The following is a 6,635-nucleotide window of genomic DNA, read 5'->3' as shown; positions in this document are numbered from 1 at the left end:
CGGGAAACAGAACCCATGTGCAAACGTTTACTGACGATTTTTATTTTTTTTCTCCCTTTAAATTTAATGTTTTGTTGATTGTAATGTGTTGCGCGGCAGTTTGATGCTTGTGGAACTGCTTAGCAAAGAGGAAAAAAACCCCACAAAGACTACCTAAAGGTTGTGGCGAACTCCAGATAAAAATTTTCGGTGAAGTAGTTAAAGGAAAATGTCAACTTTGAAGTGGGGTTTTAAAGTTAGTTTCTAGCTCTCGTGGTCACGTATAAACTTGCAAAGAAAGCTGAACCGTTGAGTGTCTGAAACTGAACAGACAGAGAACTTATTTTAAAAAGATGTGTTATTTGTGGTATCCGACGCGTGCCTTTTCAGCCGTTTTAACCGGCGGTAAGGGTACGAACTGGTTGGTTACTTGGGTATCACTTTGCTTTCTTTAAGCAGGTTTCTGTTCAGAGAGTTACACTGGGGGGAAAAGGTGAACTTTGTCTGGATACGTTAATGTGTTCACTGTAAAGCAAAAGGGATTTGTACTTTTGAGAATTTTTGTGTAATTTTTTTGTTTCATGAGACTAATGAGATTATTACTGCATGTTTGTCACATGTTAATCTTCATTGAACTAGATCCGGCATTTGTTTTTTCTTAGCAGAAATGTGGGAGGTTTTGCTAGCAAGTAGTGGTACATTATGCATTTTCCCCGTTTTGTGGGCTACCATCAGCAATGTTTTCGCCTCATCAATGGCTTTAGAGATCTACAGAATTTTTATGCAAGTAAAGTACTAAAATAAACCTGAGGAGCACTGCCTTAAAAATACGTATTATAAAAAAAAAAAAATAATCAAAGCTGTACCATATGTACTTGCTGTGTAACTCTACCCGCTTCCCTCTTCGGCTTTCAATCATAAGTCAAAATTGTACATTTTGATGTCTAGATACCATGTGCTTGACTTTCTTAGAATTCCGCAGGTGTCTGACAGTTACATTCAGATTTTTCAGAATTACATAAAACCTTGACTGATCTTACTTCAGAGGAGAGAATTATTCTGACAAGGTGGCTATTCACCTGTTTAATTCACTGCCCATTTGAGTTTAGTTTTCCTTCGTGTATCATCTTAATGGGAGAGGCTTGTTTTTCTGGCAGCACACTCAGATCATCAGAAATCAAATAAATCCTATTCCTAGTGTATTTTGCGACATGAAACTACATCAAATTCTCAAAATGTTTCATATCCCCTTCAATAAACAACCTGTATGTTACAATTTGGAAATATTTATTACTAACCCTGAACATTTCTGCTCTCTTCTGTTGCCTTGGTCTTAAAGTTATACCACAAACAAGTCGTCTAATTAGCAGGTACATTAATTTTACAGGTATGTCTAACTCAGTGATGTGCACTGCCACGTAGCAGGGCAGGTTCTGCAGGAAAAATCAGGATTTGAGGAAGGTGTGCCAAACATCTTTTAACAGACTTTAAAGCAATACCATGAGAGAAGAAAGAAAACCTAATTTTGGTTACAGTCTTTAAAACATAACCGAATTTTATTAATCGTATGAGTACAATTACTGTGTTAGGACACAGGGTTAAGGTTAAGGTTGTGCATCTTACTGAGCCTTTCCAGATCTGAACATACTGGGATTTTTGGAATTTGACATTTAATTCCGAGCTGCTCAGGTTTCCAATGTTTAGTTTGATTATAGAGCTTGTTACAATAATTCTGCAATATATTTATTTTATAATGAAAATACGCACACTCAACAGTGATTCCCCTTAAAACATCTAAGTTTCTGAACTGCAATAAATAGAGCCTTATTTTCCTCTGAGTAATACTGTTGCTGTTCCACAAAAGTAACGGCAAAAGTAAAGTTGCCATGTTGAAAACTCAGAAGAAGAGTTTGTCACAAGACTTCTTGAGACAATATGGTTTAAGGATTGTTTATGGGACCTAAGTTTGTACAGCAGTTCATCTGGGTTTGCTGTGTTAAATAGATTCACATCTCCATATTAGGAACCATTTCAGCTGTTTGTATCCAAATCTGGGGACTGAGCCAAAGTGAAAGAGTAAGTAAGTGACGGCTGCCTGTGTGGATTCTCGGGCTCATAGTTCACAAAGTCTAGTGCACGACTCGGGGGGTTACAAAAGCGACCCAGCCTTGGGTTGCCTTGAGGCCCTGTCTCTCTGCAGAGACCACTCATGGGGAGCTGTGTAGACAGCTTAGCCCTGGGCTGTCTGATAAACCCTGAACTAAACAAGGCGGTGGCTGCACCATTCAAAGAACCAAAACCTGAACTGAGCCTTGAAATTCCTTCACAAATGGTATGCCCCCAGTCTCATTCCAACCACTATTCAGTTGCCTGAGTAAGCAAGGTAAAAAAACCTCAAAACTGGAGGGTTTCAGTTTCAAATGACAACCTTGTGTATTCAAACAATCATGGACCAGCAAAGGAAAGATAAGGGGAAACTCCACTCAGATATACGTAATCCATTTAGGCATATATCATAATCTACTCAGACATAGTCATGCACACCATTCCACAAGTCGGGGGATAAAAACTCTTTAAGATTCAGGTTGGAAATTGGGGAGTCACTTCAACTGTACAGTTGGTTTATGAAGGAGACTTCCCCACCTTGCTTGGGACATCAGTCAAGGTAGCTTCTCTGGGATTGAGAGCCCTTACCTAAAGGGGTAAGTGAATATGTTTATGCTTTAACTTTGCAAACACATGCGTGCTTGTGGTTGTAATAGTGTACTACTCTTGCCTTAAAAATTGCAATAGTGCATTCCTCCATTGTATCTGTAAAACTGGCAATAGTGGCGTGTTCAGTCTGTAAGTGAAGTTCAAATAAATCGTTTGCTTGAACCTTGTGGTTAAGTCTTTTTTCCGACACACTGCCGTATCCCAGGGCTCTGATTTTCAGAGGTGCACATGATTTGCAGATCCCTTTGAAAGCACTGAAAACCAGGGCTGCTCATTTTCCTCAACAATAATTCCTTTTCCATGAAAGAGGTTTTAGGCCTGGCAATATCGAAATGTCTACAGTTGGCTGGATTTCCATGGGCATGCGGTGCTCCATCCAGATTCAGCTCTGAGTCCTCCCGGTACGGATGTGCTTCTAGGTCTGCTTCTAGAGAACCAGCAAAGCTGCTTCAGCCTCGACATCCCTGAGCAATTCCCCACCTTGCTCACGCGTTAGGCCTGTCGGGATGCAGAGCCGAGCCAACGATCCCCTTTGATTTCATGTGCAGCCCTAACGCGCTTCAGATAAGAAGGTTGAGGATACTTGCTGCGTGTTCAGCCCGATGTTATGCCCAGAAGTCGGCTGCTGGGATTCAAATCTCTTTTCTGTCTGAGCTTGCATCTTTCTGCAAACTAAATGCTCTAGCTGCTGCAGGGTTCTCTCTGAGTCAGGCGCTTCTGTTTTGCATGGAAGCATCCCAAAGTGAACAGGAGACAACATGACCTAGTATCTTAATAGTGCTGGCATTAACATGGATGGAGAAGTACTGGGGTTTTTGTTCTTCCTCTAATTAACACTGAATTATTATATGCAAAGTATCAATTGGAGCTGAGCACAAGAACTCTAAATTTCAGTTGCAAGCAATTACCTTAGTCACCATGTTGCAGATTTCACCCACTCACATTTTCTTTCAACCCTGCCTCAGTTACAACATGTTGAGAGGAGGAATGAGCCTACCAGTTAGACCGGGAGAAGAGGCGTTTGATCAAATCACATTAGGCAAGGGAAGCACTTAAGTATTCTGAATTCATTAATTACTGAGGTGTTCAGTAGAGACGACTCCTCATTCCCACTTCATGAGAGAGGGTTAGCTTTGGTTTTTAACTTCTAGGGGACAGATGATCCTTGAATGAGGTGGACGTCAAGACGTACTTAATTCCTGCCATTGCCTTTTGTCTCCCTTCCCTTCACACTGGCTCTCGTTATTCCCACGTAAGTGTAAATCAACACAAGTCCTCCAGAAGGAACAGTTTCCCGCTCCCTCCCAGCCTCATCCTTGGCCATTCGTTCTCGTTCTTCTGCTTCCCCAGTCACTGGTGCTGGTGCGGCCTCACACTGGAGCAGCCCAAGGAATAAATCCGGCTGAAAACTATCCCACGAAAGCAGTTGGGAGCATTTACCTGAGACAGGTTCCTGTGCCACCTCTGTCACGCCTGTGCCGGTGCGGAGCGGAGATGGTCCCTCGCGGCACGGCACTCCCCGGTTGAGCGAGCCGTGGGACTGCGGCGCTGCGTGGGGAGCCCTGGCCACTGCACGTGGTCCGCAGCACGCTCTGGCGGGGATTTTGTTTACCAGACCCTGTACTCAGACTTCCACAAAGTGCCTGGGTAGCTACAAGCCTGTGTAAGTTCTTCGGTGGATCTATTTCATAAAGATTTGTCAGAGAATAAGTTCAATCCTAGTACTTTTTTCTTTGATTAGTACGGAACGGTTCAACGTGGACAAAGGTATCGGATCTATGCAGTGAGCACTTTGACATTCTTTCTTCGTAGAGAGAAAAACACACACCCATCTTCTAGTTTTGGTAACAAGTCTTCCTTCCTGGACAATGTGTGCTCAGCTTCGTCTTCATGAAGTTATTTACCTGGTTGGGTCAGTTTGTCGTGTTTATGCCTTGACAAATATAAAATAAGAAGATCATTGTATACACATAAAATTATGGGATCGTTAGTCAACAACAGCAGGCTGTTACTCTCCAACATAATTGTATTTCAAATATGCCTGTTGGACTTAGTGGAAGCTAAAATTAATGAATTCTTATTGTTCTCTGTCACAGAATCTTGAGGCCCAGCTAATGGTTTTAGGCTATGTTGTCATTTACAAAATCGTTTAAAATTGTCTGAAATGATCTCCATATGGAGAGCTATTCATATATTGCTTTAAACACTTTCTCAATAATGCTGCTCAAAGAACTGGTGAGTCCTTAAAATTTAAGAAGGTAGGGTTCATTCAGCAAGACACTGGCCTCAGCAAAAAGCTGCCGCTGAAGTTCAGTACCAGTTGAACCTCAAACATCTAGTGGTCTTCCGTGGCAAATTTATTAGTAGGGTTGCTTTAAAAACATATTCCCTTGAGAACAGAGGCACAAAACCAAATGCCATACTCACTTTTTATCTTCAATGTAACTAACATGTTTTTCAAGTTCGCTTTTCTTGGTATAAAAAGAAATAAAGAAGAGAATCACACCCTGTGACAACAAACGCCTACAATGAAAGAAGGATCGGAGGAGATGGGCAAGAATGATGAGCTCAGGGAAGACTATAAGGAATGGCCACGGATTATCATAAGGGAAGCTGAACTTATCTCAGCACAAAGGGTGTTGAGGGTGACCTTCGTTTTAGATACCCAGCTGTACCAGTGGGGTTTTGAGTTGTGTAAACAGCCTGGCTTGAGATAATTAGGGGAGGGAAACAGCATGGGTGGAGAAGTGCATAGGCAACTCAGCCAAACCTAAAAGTATCAAAGCTGAACAACCAAGAAAATGAACTTTGAAGAGAGCAACTGACTTGAGCTGGTTTCAACTCACATATTCCTCTTTGGAGACTGGGGTGCCCAGTGTCTAACGGTGAGCATACAGGGGCTGGTAATGGCAATCGGGTTTGTATCGTGATCCAACTGTGTATTGCAATTGCTGTATCGCACTTGTGATCTTAGTGCATTGCTTTATCACTCTGCTAAATCAAAATCCCATGCAACATCAAATATCTACGAATCAGGAAATGTGGTATTAAACCTGAAGCCCTCCTCATGTGGAGTATCTCAGAGAACCTGCTCAGACAGTATTGGGCTCTGACACGTCCCCAGGCATAAGAGCCCTGAGGGCCACCAGACGCCCTCAGCACAGCTGGCAGTTGACCCTATAGGAAGCACTCCTTCTCTGAATTCTTAATTCAGAATCACTCGACTCACTGGAGGTTGTGTTCCAGTGGCAGAGTGACTTTCTAGAAACTTCTCTTCCCTAAGAAACTTAGACATGCATTTTTTGCCCCACATGGGGGAGACGAGACAGACATTTAAAGGAATGGGAGAATGTGATTCTTTCATTAACTTACAGCTGAGGTTTGCAATGGTGTAGAGGATGATGAGGATACAGCAGATGTGGCCTCCATGATCCGTTTTTTAGCTGGGGAGCATTCAAAGCCAAGGTAATATGTTCTGTTGAAGAACATAAATGAAACTGATACAGCCATGCCTTCATCAGCAGAGGACAGATGCAAGAAGGCCTGTGGGGTCTTTAACTATGCTGCAGAAATGAGCAAAGCAATTGCTGAATATAAATACATACTCGCTATTTCTAGAGCTGAGCGTGCAGATTCATTTTTCGGGTTTCTCCGAAGCTTGAAACAGAATTGAGCCTTTTTCCCAGACTTGGCCTTGCATAACATGCAGAGATTTGTAATAGAAATAACAATGATTAGTAGAATGAATTACGGATGGAAATGTATGTATGTAAAAGCACCAGAAGAAACAATACCAAGCAAAGGTTGAAGAACTTCCTATGCTGATAACCAAGGACATGGTTAACATTAGTCAAAGGGGTGAACACCAAGGAATGTGTTGTTTACAGCAAGACCAGGAGGCCTGAGCTCTGATGGGGCCAGAGCATGATGATGCTTAAGCA

The sequence above is a fragment of the Haliaeetus leucocephalus genome, unplaced genomic scaffold (assembly GCF_000737465.1).
Source record: "Haliaeetus leucocephalus isolate CR32 unplaced genomic scaffold, Haliaeetus_leucocephalus-4.0 Scaffold626, whole genome shotgun sequence".
NCBI classification, from domain to species: domain Eukaryota; kingdom Metazoa; phylum Chordata; class Aves; order Accipitriformes; family Accipitridae; genus Haliaeetus; species Haliaeetus leucocephalus.
The sequence above is the reverse complement of the archived record's forward strand: the minus strand, read 5'-3'. Positions refer to the sequence as shown.